General features: G+C 44.2%; 2 non-coding genes across 2 annotated transcripts; both read left to right on the plus strand.

Annotated features, from left to right (window-relative positions):
* Positions 1 to 13,185: 13,185 nt before the first annotated feature.
* Trnaa-agc (transfer RNA alanine (anticodon AGC)) lies at positions 13,186 to 13,258 on the plus strand. The gene has a single exon. It is a non-coding gene; the product is annotated as a tRNA-Ala (tRNA).
* Positions 13,259 to 13,455: 197 nt separating this feature from the next.
* Trnaa-agc (transfer RNA alanine (anticodon AGC)) lies at positions 13,456 to 13,528 on the plus strand. Its single transcript has one exon. It is a non-coding gene; the product is annotated as a tRNA-Ala (tRNA).
* The last annotated feature ends 9,399 nt before the right edge of the window (positions 13,529 to 22,927 follow it).

Here is a 22,927-nt window from a genome sequence, read left to right on the forward strand (position 1 = left end):
CACTTTGCCCTCTTGCTTTGGATTATTTCGTCAAAGTGCTCGTCAAACAGAAACGATTAAAATTAAACGCCGGCCCACGCCCGCCAGAACGAGTGAAAGAACAAAAACAAAGGTAAGGCAACATGGAGAAAAAAAGCAGACAACAAGACGGCGAAGGTACACAAGTCTCAAAATGATACAGTTCGATGCAACGACGCGGATGCAGCATGCTGTAATTGCATTTCAGCGGGCTGTCATCCCAGTCCGTCCACTGGACAGCGAACGCGAAATGTTTTGGCGGAGGTTTATTTTTGAGGAATTCAGATGTTCGTTTTTTCGCGTGTTTTTTGTCTGCTTCCGTTATTTCATGCTGTTTTCGTGTTCTTTTGTTGCAGAAATCACCAAGCATGTTTATGGGATGAGTCGGAGCTGATTGAAATGTCTTGCCGACGATCGCTTTGGTTTGGCGCGAAAGGATAAACGCGTTCCCGTTGCGCTTGAAAAGCGTTAAATTTGTCGGCAACACTAATCCTCAAGGAGTGCGATTCAATTTGATGCAATTTAAGACAAACATGTTAACGAACTGAACTGAGGTATGGACTTTAAAGAAGCTAATGCATGGAATTAATTTAGTTACTTTTGCCAAAACTCAATTCGCTTTTAATAATTTTGTAAAAAAAGTATTCGTAAAAAAGTATTTAAAACCATCTAAACTTTAATGCGTAAGCAAAATTACTCAACAGGAAAATGAAAGGAGAAAAATAATGTTTGAGAATGCACCACAACATCAGTAAAAATTTTAAACAATATCTGACTTTTATATTTTAATGATGGCGATGATAAATAAAATTTATTTTAAAAAATCTCCCAAGTAAACAGAAACATTTTTTTATTGATTATATGCTGATTCCATTTGATTATATTTAATGTAACAAAAAATACATTTGTTTTCTATTTCTCGAGCTTTATTTATTTAATTTTCTTTTCCATTCTGGACATTTTTTCCAATGCGTTGCTTTAAAAATCATCAGAAAATCGGAAGGTTTATACCCTGCAGCTGAACTGTCTGAAAGTTTTATCCTGTTATCGGACAATCACGGTTGACCTTTTCCTAGCCAGCGTGTCCGGCTCGTAATGGAACGTAAAATTTCATCCGTCTGGCGCTCTACAAGTGGATATCGAATTTTCTTCTAGCGAAAAGCTGCGGAAAACACTATCTCCTTTCGACCGTTTGTCTTTCGCTAGAACCGAGCCGAAACAGTCTCGGGAAAAAGGCTCGGTTCCACAAGCCCCAGCGGAACCTTTACAGGAAGCTTAGCTACGGTCTGAACGACAAGCCATGGTGAAAGGGGAAGGATGGGGAAAAAGAAAGAAAGTTAAAGCCCTAGGAAGATGAAATGAAGCAATTAAAAGTTTAATGCCTGGCTATCGTCACTCTCCCGGGGAAAGCTAGAACAACCAAAGATAAACGGTTCAGTTTTCACGTCTGCTGCGAACGCTGCTCATGCCGTTGTTATCACTTCAGTCAAGCTAACGACACGCCCGGTCGACGCCGGGAGCGAAACACCCGTCCAGCGTTAAAACGGTCCCGCGGTATCGCTTTCTCGACGGCCCAGACACTCCAATATACCTTCGGGAACCCTGTAGCGTACATGCCGGGCCGGTGATTCATTCTCAGCTCTGGCAAATAATTACTTTACGCTGTTAATTACGTATTCTACAGTCGCGCCACTCGTTCCTCGTACCGTGTTGCCAGCATCCTTTCGCTGCGTACATTTTTTCATCTGCCTTACTTGGTTGCTTTTTTATGGGAATCTTGCGGGTTGAAACCTACGCGTTAGAGGCAACTAAGCTGGCGATTGATTTTTATTCATTGATGGCTGATTTATACTGCGATATCCATTCTAATACGTTTTTACACCTTAGCAAACCATCTGCGATCTTTGTGCAGTAGTTTGAGTGGTAGCATCACTTATTCAATGTCTTAGCAATTAGTCTAGTAAAAGCGATGAATTTTTGGGCCAATTGTATGCCTGTAAACTAAACTGGGGATATGAGAAAATGACTGGAGTATGAGACAGAACATAAAGATAAAATCTTAATGCTGGTGCTTGAACCAACATGATAAGCGCTGAAGAGAAATGAAAAAAAAACAAAAGTTGATTTTTGTAGCTTCCGTTTCCATCTCCCCATAATCTTGGTAAAAGCATTAAAAAAAAGTATCAACAATACCAATAGAACGGGTCATAAATCTTTACTACTGATGAACAATCAAGTGGCTCCCGGAGTTTGAATGGCACGACACGGTGTACCACATATCCCTCGGACGGCTGTTCTTGAAAGAACTTCTTGATTCGTCATGCGATTTCTTCGCTGCCGGATCTACATTCACCCCCGGCGGCAGCTCGAACTGGCCGGTCGGCGAATCTTGATTCATTCGAGTCATGGAGCATCAATCAAAAAGAAATTCCCCAGAAATTCCTCCATCCCGCTAAGAGAACGCCGGGGGAAACGCAGTCAAACTTGTCGCACATACTTAGACCGTCCGTCGTGGCTCCGCTCGGGGTCGAAGAAGGTGTCCTTCCAGCTGGGAAACGGGTGAGAGCTTCTGCTTAATTGCTCGGGGATCGATCCCGGACCTGGGACGGACGATTATCGAGCCGACCACAACTCAACGGCCTGTCGAGCCGCGGTTTGTTTGATTGATTGGCATTTATTAAAGCGACGACGAGCGCCGCTGGGCCGACGGGGTTCGGATACCGCATTGGTGGCCCCGGCTGGCGACTGACCGACTCCGCAGATTCGGGTGGTAAGATTGCGAGAAAGTTGTACTGATTAGTGAGTTTGCGACGACGCAGACGGCGACGGACTTGTTTTAACGACGCGCGATTATGGCGCAAAAGAAGCGGGAGCGAATTTGCATACGCACCGATCTACCGAAACCGGTCTTCGGGGGGAAGTTTAATTGAATATTTCACCGGGTGGATCTGGTATCCCCGTCGTCGTGTTTATTTTACAGCCTTCGTACGATCGGAAGCTGTTAACTTTATCGTGTTTTTGTCGCTGTTCCCGTAAAATCGGGTGATCCAATCACACAAAACGCACGCAGCGGCCGTTGCCTTAGAGGACGTGGCGGCACCCTCCAGCGAAACTTTCACGTTCTGAAACCAGTTTTCTGAAGTCGGACAAAATGATCCAACACGGAATCCACCTGGATAAGAATTTGACAGTACCGGCAAATCAACGTTGCAATCTCACCCGAATCGTTTCATCAAATATCTACAAAAGTCAAAGTTTGCGTTTACGTAAAACCATTTCACAGCTTCATCGTACAAGAAAAAAACTGTCCGCCATGGCTTGGGTGTTGCAGCAGACAACAACCGATGTCTACCGGCACAAAATGGTTGCCAGTTGTAACAGTTTTGCCTCGACCGGTTGAAAAGGGGTAGAAAAATCCTATCTTTAATTAGGCGCTATATTGTTAATCGATAATCGGAAAGCGTATGATCCCGTCAGACCCCTTAGCCCCGTGCGCACGCTGTTCGTGATGACAGGTTTTTCTTCGTCTATTTTTTCTTACTTTCTATCACTCACCTTTACCTTTCCCCCCGGGACCGCAGACTTATGAACACCGTCCAGCTGTAAGCGAATCTCTTAATCTATCCATCGGTTGGGTAGCCACCACTACGAGAGTCGGTCCCATAGGCCACGGGAAAGCTCACGGAGCGAAAGACATGGTAACACAAATCTATCCCACCCCCTTGGCTTCGGGCGATCCATGAGCTGCGGGTCCTAGGGTTTGATGCACGTGACCGAGGTGACAGCGTTACGAAAGCGATGCATTAAATATTATGCAAACCGCGAGGTGAAGGATGAAAGTCCAGCTGCTTTGAAAGGAGCTAAACGTTTACCTTAACACCGGTGCGCTGTCAAATCAACGTTAACACCAATTCGGCGGGCACGATGATGAATGTGCAGTTGCGGCTTCGGCTCGAGACAACATTACTCAATAAATTCAGCAAGTTACTGGTTTCACGTTCATAGAAAAATGTTTCAGCTTACAAATCAATTTCAAAGATTATGATTAGTCGTTAAGTTTATGGTAAATAATATTGATAACTTAAAATAATTACAAATTTAAAAATTATCCAAACGCGTTTGCAAGAAGCAAACAGCTCATTTAACTTCAGTATGTTTTGAAATGCATCTCATCAGAGAAAAAGCATCGAACGAAAGCGACTGGAAACAATTGTATTGAATGTTCAGCAAAAACCCAGGAAAAAGAATGAAATCGAAGAGAAGTGCAAAATGAAAGTAGCTTTTACCAAAACTCTTTTCAAAAACATGATAGTTGGTTATGTAATATAGAACGTTTAAAGCATAAAATACACATATTATGCGTGGGAGTTAGTTAATGTAATGGAGTGAAGTCGTGGTATTAAATAATTTTAAGATTTATTTTCAATCGAAAATAAATATGAACGGAATAGCATTCATAACAGTAGCATCAGTATGAAGTGGTAAAAGAGTATATGAAAAGTACTTCATGAGGGTTTTATAGAATTGTTTCAGATTTTAAATATCATTGCGTTGTAAGTCTTATATCTGCTAAACAAAAACTAAAGAATTGTCTTCATATTCCGTGAATCTTACGTAGAGCCTTTATAAGCACAAATTGTAGAAATAGGACAAATATTCTCACGAGTAATCCCAGCAAAGTGCCATCCTTTCTAGCCGTGATTAGAGCCATTCATAGAACCCTATAAAAACCGTGAGCAAGCTTTATTGATCAGAAAATATGAGATGCATGCTTTCATGCCGCCTTTTAATACCATGTTGAATAAACAGTTTATTTTTGACGAATTGATTCTCATCCCGTCGTAACAGCCGAGTCTAATCGTCTTGGTGGCACCGGCAGAGTAAGGAAGCGGCCAACGTCTGCCAAGATATCAAGAGGAAGAAAACGATGGAAAAAAGTGGAGATCATTATCATTCCATTTTGTCGTAATAGGCACTTTAGATGCTGTCCGTTTTAGGCTCGCGTACTTTACGCCACACGACGGTTCGCTCCGGTTCGCTCCTTCTATCCGGCTCGCACTAGTACCGTCTTTGTCTTGAAGAAATGTTTGAAAAACTAAACATACGCCTAAAGTGGAGATGGCGGGGAGAATGATCAACTATTTGAATTTCGACTAATGATGCGCTCGTCTCCCGTTGGCTGCGGCGGCCGAGTCCGTAAGTGTATTTGTGGTCAGTGCCGTATGTGGCAACTAGCCAGCGCCATTGGTGTACCAGGTCTACTAATCTCGGGGGAGGAGTTTTGCCTGAGCACCGAAACTCCAACTTTGTCTAATCTGTGACCCTCTACACGGCCCGCCTTCCCGGGTTCTCGCCCACGACCATTTAACCTCCGACTAATGGACCATCATCACCACCTCATGAAGGCACGGGGCGGAGGCGAAACACCAGGATGGAGCCTGGCTGCAGAATGACGTGACAATTTTTTTTCTCCTCCCATTCCTCTTCCCCCAACGCACCATAAACTCCCGATCAGGCAGTGTCTCCGGATCGGACCATGACGAGAGGTCATCTCTGGTGGAGATTTATGAATTGGAACTGATAGCTACTTTCATTAGTCTTCATCAGGTTCATTAGGTGATTTGTTTTCCTCATTTTCGTGAAGTCTCCCGCTCGGTTCTTCGATTCGTTCTCAAACTCCGCACTCCGTCTGGTTGGGTGGGAAAGCGCGTTTCCCGTCCGTGGAAAGTAAATTGAGCGAAGCGATCGGTGGGCGAAAGGAAATCATTTTGAAACGTTCCACTCTCAGCCATGCTAATGACGACGCCATTCTGCTACGGTGGGTCGGTTTGTGGTTGGATAGCTGTTCATTTACATTTCATTTGGTCAAACGCTACGGCGGCGATGATAGCGATTATTACGATGATAGTAATTGTGGATCTGATCGATGAAGAAAAGTTTCAGAAACGTAAGACGTGGTGTTTATTTGTTTTGTGCTTACATTTTGCGAATATTTTAAGTGATTTTTAGTAGTTGCTCTAGTTTTAAAACTAGCTACAGAAAAATCAAAGCAAGTCAAATCGATTAGGTCACCACAGACTTTCTAACAAGCTTAAATAGTTGACAAACTTTTAACGAGACATTTGATACGAAGCGATTCCGCCAGAAATCTGTTGTAGGAGTGTTTTTATTGCTCGGAAGAAAATAAATCCACCAAATCGCACCGGACACCACCGACTTGATGATGTCAGAAAAATAAAAACAAACCTTCTACCGCAACCGAACAACAAACGCACGTCATAGTCCACCAAACGATACCACAATTCGACGCTCGGAACGAGCGATTTAAGGGGCCATATTTTTCGAAATAGTTTTTCCCATTTCACCCCGGTTCTTCCATACTCCCACCATGGGAGGCGTAAGAAGAAACCTCACCAAATGGCACGAAACGGTCTCCCAAACTGCAGTCCAGACGAACTCGCCCAGCGGCCATCGGTACCGACCGTAAAGGGGCTTTGGGCCTTTCACCCCGAAAACAATCGAGCCCGAATGTCGCCCGGCTCGGGAGTGGGCTTGGGATACTTTTATCGGACCGCCGGATCCGACGGTGGGCCACGTTGGGGTGACAGAAATGGGACACCGGCGTCGTGAAGTGGTGAAACCATGTACCATTAAGGCTAGCAAAACGGTATGTTGTACACATATATTTAATTTAGTTATATTCCGCTTCGAGCCTGTCATAAAACGTCGTACGAAAGTGTGGTTCCGCCTACGGGCCCCATGCGCTCGCAGCGACCGACGTGACGACGTTAGGCCGTGTGTAGTGCAAATGGGTAGAGAGCTTGAGGTTCGGGTCCCTTTTAGCAGATGACAACATTTTACAGAAAATGCCAGCATTGTTTCGAAGGGTACACACTTGTCTTCTTCCTTTATGTGGAACCAACTCGGCGGACCCAAATCGATAAAAAACTTGTTGATATTCCCACCAACTCCCCGACCGTCGGCAAAAAAAAGGGATCCCCAAAGAGCCACTCAACTATCGAACCGAACTATTTTACTTCAGTAGAAATTTTACTTCCGTCCGTTTGAATAGCAAAACGACCATCGAGTATTATTTAGGATACATCTACAACCAGCAAGCTGTTTGCCTTTGTATGATATTCATTTTAATGTAAGTAGGGGAAATGGTTTCAAAAAGTGTTTTAAGATAGACTGAATGCCCAAAGTAACATAAAAGTAAAGGAACGGAAAAAACTGAACCACAGGTTTGATAAGGTAGAAGCTATATTTTGGGTTTGAAAATAATCTAAGCCAAACAGTGAACTTCCACATTCATGTAAGATGGCTCATTTTGTAAATCCATGATGATTTCGTTCATTATACCGGTTAAGTAATTTAATAAATTGACGAGATCTAATTAAAAAGACATTTGATAGGCTTGGCTTCAGATTTTGTCGTAGTTTAACAAGCGTTACCAAAAATATGTTATCGATAGTTCTGTCAACGAATTGGTGAACAAGCAATAAAACATCAATCAAAAATATATTTTGTTTCCAACAAATACTGTTCTTAGCCTGAATATGCCAAATTTTACCACGGTAAAACTCATCACATTAAACAACTGCCTGAAGGTACAGGTCTGGTGTAGTGCGTGATCGCCTTGGCAGAATGCGTTCACGTAACGTGCTACAAAAATTCCCCAAAACCCTCCTATTCTTCTAAGTTTTCTCAACCGAAGTCAAAAATACAAGATAATTCGATAATTACGAAGCTAGATCCCGCGATCCTCAGCCGCGGGCCAGGGGCTGATGTCATCGGTCGTTGAATTTTGAATGAGTCTCCGGCCGCGCGCTGATCGCCACCATCCCGGGAGATGAGCCCGATCCAGAGAATCCCATCGTCCGCCACCCGAAGCTTGCTTATTAATTATGCCAATCGACCGCGCATTCGTGGGCTCACTGCCTCTCCAGCCCACTGCCTCGCTAGTTTCAGAACAATAAATTAACTCGGCCCCCTCAACCGCCGGTGCGGAACCGGGCGGCTCAGGCCGGGAATAAATGTTTTGCATGTTTCGGTTTCATCGATCGGTCCGATCCGTGGTGCGCCCTCCCATAAACACCTAACCCGTCCCCAAGTCGCCATACCAACGATCGGAATCTAGCATCTTTTTTCCTGCTCCTCACTTAAACTGCCCCTCCATCCCGGGCCAACACGAATGAAAAAAAAGCATTCCACCTTTCGTGCGAGAACTCTTATGTTCCCGAGCGCTCCACTAGGAGACAAGTGAGATAAATTCACACTAATTTAGACATCATCACTAGGACGGAATTAAGTTGTCAAGTTTTTCGGGCCGGGTCGTTAGAATCTCTTGCATCATTTTTGTTTTTCTCCTGGTGAATTACCTTTTTCCTTTCCCAAGGGCTTTGGCCGTCTCGCTTGGATAGATTGTTGCTAAGTTTGCTTCGGACCTCATTAAATGACCAACCTGTTTTTAAATTTTACTGTCAAGGTTCTAAAGTGGGTACAACTATTTATTTTGTACCAGACTAGAGCATCTTGCATATTTAGGAATTACATTTTGCAAGGAACTTGTTCATAACATAAAAAATAAGAAAGAAAGTTGCCTCCTAGGGACCATACACCTCTAGGAAGATTAATTTGGCTCACCATCGGCCTCATGAAGGCGAGCGAAATAAAATGTTAATTGCATCCTAGAAACATCTCTAGCACCTTTCGTCTGTTGAGTACCAGAGTTTTTTATAATTACTTTCTATTTTTGCTTCGCCACGTTTCCAAGACAAACAAAACCGAGTTTACCACCAAGAAAACTCTTGAGATTTGAATGACAACGCCCTGGTGAATGGTAAGTGATGTCTGAACCAAGTCTTGTAAAATCATTCCAAAAGAGCTTTTCTATCGTCTGTCCGTCAACAGGAGTAGTCCTCTAGGGGATTGAAATAGAAGGAGCCGATGCCTCAACCGAGTTGATCTGACACTAATTAATCTGCTTCGTTAGAGCCGTCCTGCGAAGAGGACCTGGGCCGTTTGTTAGTCCGTACACTCCAGACCTCTCTTCATTTGTAAATAAGCCTCATGCTCGTATTATTGTAAACACAATAATACCAGCAACTACACCCCTGAATACACCGAAAGTAATCCCTGGGCGAACGAAACGGTCAGATAAATCAGTCACGTACGCAGCGCCCTCCCGATGCAAAACCGGCTAACGATATCACAGTTTCCGATAATTCCCGATAATGAGTTATCCTTCGTATTCGGAAGCGTTTGGTTTATAGTTCAGTTCCCCAGGAGCTCCCCAATGAGCGGAAAAGTTTGCTCCTGTAGGCCGCTCCGGTGAGCGAGGGAAAAACCCACTTGCAGTTTGGAAACAGAAGTTCTGCACGTAGCACAAATTAAACACGGGAAATTCCTAATACATCTAATCAGCTTAGCTCGAGGTGGGGTTTAAGGGAGTAAAAGTTACCGTATTGCTGTTTTATCAGTCCGTCTTATTACTGCTGGGGATCGATCCTGGTAAGCACGAAGCAGACAATTACCACATGTGCGTGTGTGTGTGTAAGTGGAACAGTACAACGGAGAAGGGTTTCGAGAGGGGTTTGGCGTAGTTTGAGTGGTGGTCTGTACCGCATGAAAGAACCATTAAAACATCGGCCGTCCTGTTTTCGGGGGAATATTTCATCAACCTTCGATCCGGATCCAAGCACCGCTGCGGACGGTTTCGATGTCTGATTTTAGAATATTTACGACCGTGCGCACAAAAGGGACCGGGCAGAGTGCCCCATTAAAGACGAACCATCAGGAGATCAATATTTCAGGCCGTTCGGAAACCGGCGCCGGTAGTACGCAAACCAGCAACCCGGGAACAAGTCAATTTATTACGGACGGTTTGATATTAATACCCACCGTGTACCGATGTACGTGCGTTCGCGTTTTGCGCCGCTCGGAAAGAGTGAGAAAAAAACAAGGTCCCAAAAACTCCCACCATCCTTGGAGGGCCTTGCCCCAGTCGCGAAGTGCGTATGTGGCGCACCGGAATAATGGCCTGTTTACAGCGATCCCACACGGTGCCGGTCGCCCCGTGCGCTTTTCGCTATTATCGCCTACATAGAGCATGCTGCGAGGACAGCATAGGTGCCGGGCCAGTGCCGGGCCCGGGGAAGTGGATGTCATTGGTGCAGACCATCTGGTCAACGCCGGGATGCCCGGGAATGCCAGCAACCCTTTTGCCAGCTCCTACGTAGGACGGAAACATCCTCGGTGTAACAGGCTTCCCTTTTTATGGTGATACATAAAGGCTGATTATGTTGGGGCTGCCACACAGCACCACCCAGTACGACCCCCATCCCCACCGCCCTCTGCGTGCAGACCATTATCGGAGCTGTTTCCGGCTGGGAAGCGCTTGGCGTCCGGTTGGACCTACACGACCCAGAACGCGGCTATGGCGGCGGCGGCATCTGAGCCACAGGTTTCTCACACCGTACCAACGGTGCCTGTACCGGTTGACGTGAAGATGCCCGCTGCACAAAGTTTGTGCCCGCCTCGACGTCGTTGTCGTCATGTGGTGCGCAAGAAAGGCAATTATTGTGCCACGCAAGACCCATGTGTTGGTGGTGAGCCGGCGCTTCTTCGAAAGGGGGTGGTGTATGGTTTAGCGAACAACATGCTCGGCTTTTCTGAAACCGGATGGTAACAACCTCTCCCCCCGGTCACCTCTGGCCCTCGCTGTAGCGTGGGCAGGGTTTCTTCTACGCCAAGGCGCACATTAACGATATTATAGTTCAAGATGGTACAGGGCATCGTATCCGTGCCCGGATGTCTGGTCCTGTAGAAATAACATTTGATGAAACTTTATCCTGTTCCTTCGAACGAACTTCCCTCGTTAATTTTTGGGTTGTATAGTTTTTTGAAGAGGAATTTTGGGAAAAATCTAGATCCCTGATATATCCTCAACAAAGTTAGCGAAAGCTTGTTTTAAATCCTCAAGTAATAAAAATGCCTTTACACTCCTTGCACAGCGAACAATGTAGCTCTGCGGTCAATAAAACAAAATCTATCACAGCACACGTTGACAGGAAACGAGTCATCCGCAAGGCCATTAAGGCTCCATTGGGTTCCAACGCAAACTGCACACGGCAATAACAAACGCTCCAACACCGGAGCCAAGCCCAAGGAACCAGCCCCCAGCACCGCAATAGCCCCAGCAGGGGTCACTATTTCGCACTTTTGATGCTCGTTCATTGCAACCATCATAGAGAGGGCCATTTGGTGCAAAAAACGGTACCCTGGAGTCGACTTTTCGAATCCGGCTCCCCTTACAGGATACGTAGCGTATGGCTGGGGTGGGGCTGGAGGTGAAGAAACAAACGTTTTTGCCCCGACCCAAGGGAGCCAGACATGTGCCATAATTCATATCCTATATTATGTCATTAGATGAAATAAATAGCCATAAATTACACGTGCAATAATAAGCTCGGTTAGTTACGCGCAGCACCAGCCTGCAACCAATCGGACTTGAGAGGGGGTGGGAAGGTCGGTGCGGGAGTGTCTTGAGAACGAACGGTGAGCAGGTATCTGTTCCTAATGACTTGCCAAGACGCGGGGAAGAAGTTTACGTTCCACCCTGTGGCTTTTGTTTAATGTTGTGTGGATTTTATTTCTTTCCCCATCGGCCTTTCAACTGGATGTTTTTCCAGCCAACACGAACTATGGCCTCGATTCAAGATGCCTGATAAAGTCTCGGCCCTTGGCGAATGTATTGACACCACCAACAGAGCGTACCGCAAAAAAGGGATGGCAGGTTTTAAAATCATTTTGCGATAGAGTACCCCGTTTCGGGAGGGTTAAGATTGTAAGATTTGATGAGCTTTCCGGGCGAAAGAATTGACAGCATTATGAGTGCCCATGGTGTCGGAAAACAATCGTCCCATAACTCATAACCCATCGCAGGCAATCGTCTCGAGCGTATCTCGTGAGAGGGAAGCGAACCCTCGAACGCCGTACGGTCCAGCTTGCCAGGTACGAGGATCGAGCGCAAACGATAAATTATGATGAAGTAATAACATTTTTATTGTATCGGCACTTTTTCCCGAGCCCAAACTGCTGCCATCCGGATAAAAAAGAAGCGGGGAAAATAAAGTCAAATGAATGATAAACCCTCGGATAAATCGTTCTTTCGCTCGACCATAACCGGTGGGTCGTTGTGTTTGTTTTCCCTTCACGTTTATTATTTCTTTTTTTCCGTTTTTTTCCAACAGTGACTTTAGTCCGTCTTCTTCATCAGCTACCTATCAATCAAACACGGAGTTGTCACCAAAATCTACTAACGATTATTTATGGACTTCGTCACACCGTTGCTGCTGTGGAGTGTGTCGGGCTTAGCCATAACCCGGTGGAGATAAATAATGGCGATACCGTTCAAAGCGGGTGAGGATTCCGGAGGGAAGATCCGTCGGTTCCGAGCGGATCTGCGGATTCTACGAGTGGGATGCGGAATCGTGTGCTGCTGTGCTGGTGTGCGCGTGTGGGCAAGAATGCTTTAGGCTTGATAAATGATTCTTAAGGATATCTCCGGCCCGAACCGGACTGTACCAGCATTGCGGGACTGCAAAGTGCGGGATTTATCGGAATTGGCTTTCTACGGACATCCACACGGTGACAGACAGAGGTTTAGAAGCGATCCTGTGTTCTGCTTTAGCCCGAACACCGGACTTACCTGTGGGTTTGATTTATCTGCAAGCCATCGCAGAACCACTGATCGATTGCGGAGAATGTGGTCCGAAGACACGATTAGTGATGATGCGTCGTGAACCGTGCCGTGATTTGTGGTTCCACGTTCACCGAGGTGCTCTATGATATGTGATGTGGTATGGAAACATCACACAAGAAGGGGCACCTCTGAATTGTACCGCATGGCAGCCACTGCACGGCGATCGATCAAGTGCTTATCCACGCGGAAAGCTCAACGCACGCATTGGAACGCGATCGGTCTGCTTCTGTTATGCGCGATCGCGTTGTTCGATGTGGATTGGAGGGGAGCATTACAATCGAGGCAGCATAACTTACGAACGCGTCAAGGTGGGGTAGAGTGGACTTAAACTGGACACCAGGCCGGTGAATGTAGGTCAGTTTGATGGCATTTAATGCAACGGTTCGAGCCTGTTGTCACCAGGGGGTGTAGCTCAAATGGTAGAGCGCTCGCTTAGCATGTGAGAGGTACCGGGATCGATACCCGGCATCTCCAATCTGGAATTTTTAACAAATTTTTATCAATTCGTGATAAGCAGTGAGTCATTGGACTTGGTCAAAAATACTCAACACTTTTCAGCTGCAACTCTTGAAAAGAAGTAATCAACAACATTTTCAACGCGCCTATTAATATTTTGAGTAACGTTTGAATTAAAACAAAATGGACACATTTTTATCCGGCCATTGTCATCAGGGGGTGTAGCTCAAATGGTAGAGCGCTCGCTTAGCATGTGAGAGGTACCGGGATCGATACCCGGCATCTCCAAAATCTAGATTTTTGAACAAATTTTTATCAACTCACTGTAAGCAATGAGTCATCGGCAGTGATGGATTTAACGATTCGTGGACTGAGCAGCCGCGGGGGCCACGAGCTCGCAAAGGGCCCCGAATCTACAAGGGCAAAGTTCGTAAGATTTATACTTAACCAAGTATTCTTTCAATCTTTTTAATGATCTGCAGGTAATAGATTAGAACGAGGTCACTCTTACAATAGTAGGTAACTTATTTTTATTACTATTATATAAAAATTAACAGTAAGAACCACAATGAACTAAAGACAGGACAGTCCAGTCAATCAGAGTCGAAGGGTAACAAAACAACAATGTTTTATAGTAAATCAATTGGAATCAAGCATGTATTTACATCCAAAGAACAAGATTTTGAAATCTATCAAGCATAGTACTAAAATAATGGGCAAAAAACTTGAACAGTAGCATCTAATCGATATCGAGAAATGCGTTTTTGATATATCCTGTTAGATGTAGCCATACATTCGAAAAAGTTACCATATCATTCTTTATAAAAATCATTTATTAATCGTTCGAAAATAATTACGAAAGATATTTGAATGAAATAAATTTTAAATCAACGAACCATCTGTTTAATACTTAAAAAAAAAAGTCAACAGCCTGTTACGTGACCTTAATACTCGTACAATTGTTCGAATGGATCCTCAGTTTTTTTTGCTTTCGTAGTAATTTAGCAGATTTATTGAGAGAGTGTCAACTTCACCAGTTATGTTTAGCAAGTTATTCAAAGAAATGCAAAACCGTATCGCTCAAGTAAAAAGTAAAAAACACCATGTTCTTCTCCACCACTTCTTTACCGAGCATCGCCGAGGTGACAACCCAGTTCAAATTACACAGCTGTCAAGCTTATTTTGAACACAAAAAATGCTACTCTTGATGTTGCTTTCGATAGAAAATTACTGGCATTTTCAGTTTTTGCGTGAAAAATCGATACATTATGTACAGTTATATGCACACTTGCACAATTCATCTTTTGCAAAATGAGCAATAAGCCGTGAGAGAATAAAATCATACTAGGTAGGTAGCACGGAAATCTCAACATTTTATTTCCTCCACCACTAGACAAAAGGTGTTCAATATGACGAATCATGAAAATTGGCAATTGCAATGAAATTTGTTTATTAATGCGTTTCATAGATCCGACGTCAATTTCACACCTCACATAAAAATTGTGCAAGGAAAACTAGACGATTTTACAGAAATGAAAATTTTATGATGAAAGGGAATCCATGTACAGAAAGTGGAAGTTTATCATTCCAAAAATGCTCACAAATGCAAACACAAACTTATCGTCCACTCTTTAACCCGGTTTATGATGCAAAGCATGAGTAACTTTTTATTCGATTGTAGCAACATTGCTATTGACAACGATTAAAAATTTCCCGGAAAATCCTCTGAGTCGCCCCATTGGACGTCAACAATGAGCCGAAACACACGCACGTTAACGTTCATCTCAATCGTTCAATTCACGCACACACTCACACACGCATAGTGGGCGGGTTGTCGAACCGAAAGTAAACGAAATTATCCGGAGCGCACCTACGAACCCCGATTGCTGCTCCGCGGCTGATCCTCGCCTATGGCGCCTGCACCGGACACTTCTGTGCTACCAGAACCGTCAGGAACCGAAAAAACGTCCCACCATCCTCCCCACCCTTTGCGGTTGGATTTTCCTCCCCCGTTAGGCTCGCAGGTGAATGATACAATTTTCCATACAATTAAAAAGATGCACCCAGCTGTAAAACCACATCAAAGGATTTGTGCCGCACCCTCGTGTGTGTGTGTGTATGTGTGGGTGGGCTGCTGCAATCGGCGTCGCTGCTATCGCGTCTGCACGGTTCGCCACGCAACGAGCACCAAAGTCCCCAGGACTTTCGTTTCGTCTAGTTGTGTCTGGTGCGGAATGGGTGCTGCTCGGTTTTATCCGTTTTTGCAACGGTTTTTGCTGCACGAGGCAGCCTTTTTTTGCTTCTTTGTAACCATCGAAACGTACACTGAGTAGAATGGAGATGCAGCGGCAGACAAAATCCCCGATGGATGGCTTCGATGTCAAACAACTGGTGTCCATCCTCAGAATGGCAGAAATTTGCCTCTAGCGCCGATAAAGTGATACGAACGAAACACGAATTTTCAATTGATGTGATCACCGGAAGTTGGTCTATTACTTTTTGGGCTTTACGAATAAAATGTTTTGAAAATTATATAGCAGTCATTTTTGAAAAATAGAAAATATTCTTAATGGCCAAATCAAAGGAAATAAAGGTAGGAGTATTGTTATTTGACGTAACGATTGTCTTTTTTATCATAGCCTTGAAGAACTTACAAGACTTATTCCCTTAGCGCATGGATAGTCAGTCCTCTCGTACAGGGGTCCGGTCTCGGTTGGGATTAGAACCCTTCGAACGGCCGATTTTCCCACCTTCGTAAGGCTGTCGCTAACTCCCACAAAGAAGTCGAAACGCAGAAGTAAAATATAAATGAAGTCAATATAAATAAATAAAGAGTTCAGTCAATATAAATAAATAGGAAAGGAGAAAGTTCTCGATTTATCGTGCTAAAACGGACAATAAAAATTTAATTATTACAGAAAAACATTACAAAAAAACTTTCGACCATTTTTGAATCACAAAGGCAATTAATTTTTAATTATTCAGTGAACATTTTTAATCGGTTATCATGCAAAATGTTCCAATCCAATTTTATGGAAAACTTATTCCAGCAAACCACCTGCAACCTTACATTTTTCGGTCCATTGCGAAATGCGACGAGTAATTAATTTCATCAATCATCGATCCGAACGGAACGCGGTGCACGTCCTTCCAAACCGTCCTCTCGCCTTATATTGGTCGTCTTCCTGCTCGACGGTGCTGGCAATAGCTTTCATGTTTGAACTTCAAAGCTTTCACTGCTTCATTTGTGCTGCTTGCGTGGGACTGACGTAGTCTCAATTACCGCAAAACGTTTCGCCACGCAACGAACAACACCGCACCGATTGTCCATTAGGAACACATTTGCGAGTGAGACTATCGCCGACGTTTTCGCTCGTACGGAAGGATCAAATGACGTTTCGCTTAATAGTGCTGTAGCATTTCAATTGTGAAACTTTTCGGAATGAAGCATCGCATCGTCTGCCCGCGCAGCACGATGCATCCCTGGTGCCGAAGGAGGGGAACAGTACTGAAACCCGATCAGTCAATGAAGCAATCACTGAAGGGGACACTCCTTTGAAACGGCGGCTCGATGTGCGTTTGCTTTCGCCAGACGATTGGCCAAAGCCGCCCGAGAGAATAATGAAAAACGCCGCCATCGTGGACGGGTTCCCTCGGTAGCCTCTGGGGCCCGCGAAGTCCCCCCCTCCCTCCCTCAGGTCCCATCGCGTTCACCCTTATTTTTCCCCGGAAATGCGGTAAAGAGTTTCAAATTAAATGAAAACATTGCGCCACCGATCCGACAGCTCCGAGGCGAATGCGTAGGACCGGAATGGACGTTCCGGAACGCATCGAATTCTGTCGATTCGATTTCGAGTGGCTTTGTTTTGGCGGTTGCAGTGGGTTTGAGGTTGGCACCGGCATGTCGACGACGTAAAGAATTGCCTAGCCTGAGATGTACACACACACACGAATGTGGATTCTAACCAACCATCAAGCAGTCAGCAAAGCAGGAATTGAAATGTTTGATAAGTGCTTCACGCCAACATTTTACTTGCAAAACGAAGATACGAATTAAAGTGTGCAACACCAATAATTTTACTTCAACGTATCTCACAATATTACCACTTAAGCCCTCTTTTGACAAGTTGACAGTTTAATTGCACGGTTCTCAGATTCAATAAAACAATAACATTAACAAGCTTCTATGAGTTCCTCAGCGTCGATTCGTGCTAATGTTTGTACAATATTCCATTTCGTCGAATCAAAGGACATTTTCATGTATCAATTTGTCCATTTTTATCAAAATTGCACGATCATTTTTATAGAATGTAAACATTAACTGTTAAAATAATTATTATTTATTTGCAACATCACAGAGTTGACCAATTCCCTTTCAAATCAGGCACTGTTGGTTATTTTAAATCAAACTAAGCATACGGGAAATCTATTTTTCTGTGAATGTAAAGGGTTAACGATTCCTTTATTTATGTTTTTATCATTTTCACTATTGTTTGTAGAAGCACTATAGCTACGCTATGCTATTAATTTGTTATTATAAGATAACTTCCGTTATCTCTTTCGACAAAAATAGTAAATAAGATTCAATGTTTCTTCAAGCATTCATTGCTATCTCCTCTATGTTGCATCTATGTTTGCCATATTTCTTCATTCTCTTTATCACCGCTAAGCCATACAATATTTGGTAGATTACATAAAAGCCGGCCCAAAGGCCAACCATTCTTTCCGCTTATCGGAGCTAGCTCGGTTCCAAACGGCTCGTCATTAGTTTTCTTGTGCGTTTAGAGTGATTTCTGAAGCTGATGAAAAACATTGCCTGGTGGCAATCCATCTGGGAAAAAAATCCACAGCCTCGCCAAACCGTGCCGGGTCTAACGAATAGAACGTTAACACGGCTGTTGAAGAGAAAAACAATACAAAACACTGCCAACACACACCGTCCCAACCCGTTGAAGTATCATATCTTTCGCAGATAAGTAAGTAATTATGAGGCACACTTTCCTATTCCCCATTGTCCAGCGGCGATCGCGGTTCTGTGCGTCCCCACGGTCGGATACGCATCGAACCGAAACCGGAACCGCCGTCCTCGCCGACTCGTAACAACATCCGTTCGGTCAGCCACAAAGGGGCCACCGGAGAGAAAGGTGGGCGGAGGATTTGTTTTATTTTCTCCCCGTCTCAAGAACCGCCAGAACCAGAGGCGAATCCTACGGCTAATCGCAACGAGGTGTTTCCACGCGGTGCCTCGTGCTTATTGTTGGAAAACTTCACGCACCCCTTGCTTGCATCCGGCTCCGCGGAGGGTCTCGGTTCGCGGTCCAGCGGCACAGGTCGTTGAGCCGTGAACAGCTGAGCTGAGCTTTCTTCCGATTCTCGTTCGCATTTCGGCACCGCCAGTCGATGAATAAACATTGCACTATAATGTTTAAATTTTAAATTTTTCTCTCCCAATCCTGCTCAAAAAAGGTGGCAATCGGCGGGGTCAGTGTCGCGTCGCATGGTTCTCCAGATCACCGGTCCGTTTGGTCACGCGGCGCTTACGATCGTTTTTTTTTATTTTCCTGCGAGGTTCAAACACTTTGCAAAGTTTGCTTTAACCGGATCCAGAATCATAAGTTTTGTTACGACCCGGTTCATAAAACACAAACAAAAGTTGCGCTCTGTGTTTTACGACTAAAGCCCAAAACACCGCTCCTAGATTTGTCTTAAACTTTTCGGTTACTGCTTTAGGGCTATTGGAGTATAAAGCTGTTCGGTCCAATCATATTCCTTCGCTTCTTCGCCGCCTAAAAACACACACATTTTCCGGTTATTAAATTCTAATTACGTTAGATCCTTTGTTTCGAGCTAGTCAAGACGAGCATCAGTTTATGGTTAGGGGGTATTATTTCAGTAGCTACTCGGGGCGTCGATCGTAGCCGCGATCGTAATCGTTGACTTAGCCAAATTTCAGCCACGACTTTATGAAGGCTCAGTAGCAAAGTTCAGTCAGATAAAATTGATAGTGTTATGACTGTGCACTTTTTAAAGAGTTTTTAAATATGCATTCTTGTATCAAAAACTAAAAATTAAAGACTTCAAAAGCTGGTAATAACTTACACCATAACTACCTTGCTCTTGATTAGAACATCTCCGCTTTGTGAAAAAGGTTAAACTCGATGGAGATGCACTGAAAATGGAATGCAATACCTATAAAACCACAATGGCACATCATAACTTGGTGGTATTTTAAGAGGCCATCATCCCATTGTCCTCCAACAGTCCCCCTAATGTTCGGCGTCCACTCGTAAAATATCGTGCTTGGCGACTTTGCGAGCCGGTCCAGACCGGGGGACAGTCACACCGAGAACGCCTCAATGGCCCCTTCGATTCATTTGTTATCCGAATAAACACGACAAAACATACCATAATGAACACACCATCAGCCCCGAGTACGCCTCATCCATCAGATCCGCTGCGCGAGCGATCCCATGGCCGATCGGATCTCCGGAAAAGGCTTCCTTGAACGTCCGTCCACCCTGTGACGTTCGGGCGCGACCGTCACTGATTTGCATGATGGTCTCATTTGTTTCTGGGACTACTACCTCTCCCTTCCGCTAGCGATTCGGCCGATGGGGGCAATGAATGGTGCGACACATCGTACGCAGACCGATCGACACTGGGACGTTCGTGTAGAACGGTGAGTTATGATCATCATCACTTGGGTGTAGGAATATTTATTTTCCCTGCCTAATGAACGTCTAAAACAGCCTTCCACCTATGCGATTCACGCTTCCATCCTCCGAAATTGCTTCCATCAATCGTTGTTTTATATTTCGCTGCTTTCACTGTCGCACCATGATCGTTATTATTATTACCATCGTTATTACTATTATTGTTTCCCTTTTCGGGATTCGTGCGCCCTTATCGAAGATTTTACAACGCCCACCGACGAACACGTGGATGGTGTCGAAAGCACTACCTTCTGCACTGCACGACCACGTTGGAGCAGTTTCTCACACCGCAATTCTGGGAACATTTCTAATAAAATTGGATTTTCCACACCCAGCTCTATTCGAAATGCCTACCAGTTTTTCTCGCCTTATCTTTCTATCATGTGAACGCAAATGCTGAATGTTATTTTCTTTCCACACTTTCCGCGAAACAACGCCTGATCAGCTTCCACGTTTGATTCGTATCGTCTTTAATCTCCTTTCAATTAACATAAATTCGTTTAACAGGTTTATCGCCCGAAGTGCCTCCCACTGCCACCCGCTTTGTTTTACCGTGGGACATGGCAAGGGCGAATTCCGCCTATTTCGCATCTTCGCATCCTTACCTTGTTGCTTCAAACGCGCCACAAAGTTGATGAGTTTGTTATCCAATCGTCGCTCCCCTTCGTTATCCCGGTTTGCTCGAGAGATTGTAAACCATTCGCCAAGATTGCCTCTTAAAAGTTATTCGACGATTTACCTTTCGGCCGTTTATTTATTGGAGCTTTAGCGGGCGTGCAAGGAGCATCGATCATTGAATTTTCCTTTTTCTCATGTTTGACATGCCCTTCCGTCAGACTTATCGTAACGAAAAAACTACTGTAGATTCGATGGAAACAGACAATTTTCCATTATCTCTAAAATAGTTACGATGCGATCGCTCGCTTGAACTCAATACCACGCAGTTATGTTTAGTAGTTTACTTTAACGATTGTGATTCAAGTATGTTGTTGAATCCTTTGCGAACATGGTATGTTCCGTTGTCCGTTCCACGAAAAGTAAGTTCAAGCAAAAGGAATAATTACAATTTTTTACGTAATCATAATTTTGTATTCATGCATGATTATTTTATTAAAATTCGAATTATAAAACATGTTTTTTGTTTCCACTCTCTACAATGTTGTAAACAGTTTGTTTAGTAAAATAAGCCATGGTTAAGGCATTCCATTAGAAACGGGAATCAAAAAATAAAAATAAAACACACACAAGCAGAACCGCATACAAGTTGTCACAACCCTTTTAATCTATCATCATTTCTTTTTTTTACTTTCACGTTAGGTATTAATCGTAATAATAATCATGAAAATATATCACAGGGCAATCTTTTGGCTATTCTTTTATGTTTTATTAATAAATTTTTCCAGAGAAACCCGTCGTGAATAAAACATTTCTAAAATTTAAGAAACGATTGAATACTTGGCAGTCAAATGAAATTTACTTCATTTTCGAAGTCAATGATAAATTATTGTACACAAAAGAACACATACCTGTTCCTGCAAATTGATTATTGGATTGTGAGTTAAAAAACTTTTGCACCATAACCAATGAAACATTATTCTATTATAGTTTCTGTAAACGCTTGAATCCATAACGTAGTACAATGGGTGCCCACTTAAAACCTTTCCATCGGTGCATTTAGGTGAGTATTTAAAGTAGCAATGATCCGGTGCTTAAACCTAAATGCGCTTCAGCACCTCCCCAAGTCATGACAAATCTCGTGAACCATCTCTAATTTGGTTCCGTTGGCAAATATCGTTGCGTCCGTCGATTTGTTTCAAGTTTTCAAGAACAACGGTTTTCGATTGTTTTCTTTCGCAGCCAATTTTAGCGAATGCTCGACTATACCAGGCTCCCGTTACCGATCATGTGTGCTCAAAGTAGAATAAAAAGTAAATAGGATCGGAAGAACTTCTCCATCGGAAAACCAGCTTGCGTGTGGAGCATAGGTTTTAATTAGTGTGCGTCAATTAGCCGCACATGCGAGGCGGCAAAACAAATAATGCACAATTTTCTTCTGTCGTTTGCCCTTCCACAATACCATGATAAGTCCCATCAGGGACGAGGACGACGTTTAATACCAATTGCGAAGATTGGTCCTCCACGGCCCGTGTTCTTTTTGTCCGAAACCTTCCCCTTGCAATCTACTTGGCGCTCTTGTTCCGGAAAATTAATTTTGGATAATGACTTTATTAGAGGACTGTTCCTGCCACGCCACCCGGTTCATACCCCACCACGCTCGAAGCGAAGATTCCGGCGAAATGGTCAGCTTGGCGGCCACATCTCGCCACATACTCGCTGCCTTCCGGCCAGTCCGATCCCATACCCAATCGACCCCCGGGAGGCAATACCGCGGCATATGTCTGGCTCTCACTGAACTCGAAAGGTACGAAATTCAACGACAAAAACTCATACAAAGTCATAAAGCGTGACCGCGCGCGGACGCCGAATTCGACCCGTTGGGGACTTGGTGGTACGGAAAAAAAGATAAAATGTAAACCGTTTAAACTGCGTCCACGTTTCTGCCTTGTCCAGTTTGAAAAAGCGCGATTGTGGGAAAGGGCAGACAAAAAGAAAACTATCACAAGACCGCGCGGTGGGCGATATTTGGCAATCTGTTTTCCTGATGGCCCCGGCATACACCCTCCGTTTTCCTCCGGTGGCGTTCGGTGTTTACCTTAATGGGATATAATTTGTTGGCAGCAGATAAGAATCGAACGCTCCATGCACTAGCGGTGTCGAACGACTGCTGCTTTCCTTATCGCACTACCTACTTCCGGGGTTTGCCGCCGGATTTTCCCGCACGACGGCACGCGGACGATAAAAATGGGCTGCGATTTATGGATCATTACCGACAGCTTCAAGCGGCAAGGTTTGAGATGGCAGCGAGCGTGCAGTGCCTCAGTAAAAATATCAAAATAACTACTACTACCCTTCG

This window comes from Anopheles ziemanni, chromosome 3 (assembly GCF_943734765.1).
Source record: "Anopheles ziemanni chromosome 3, idAnoZiCoDA_A2_x.2, whole genome shotgun sequence".
Lineage (NCBI taxonomy): Eukaryota > Metazoa > Arthropoda > Insecta > Diptera > Culicidae > Anopheles > Anopheles ziemanni.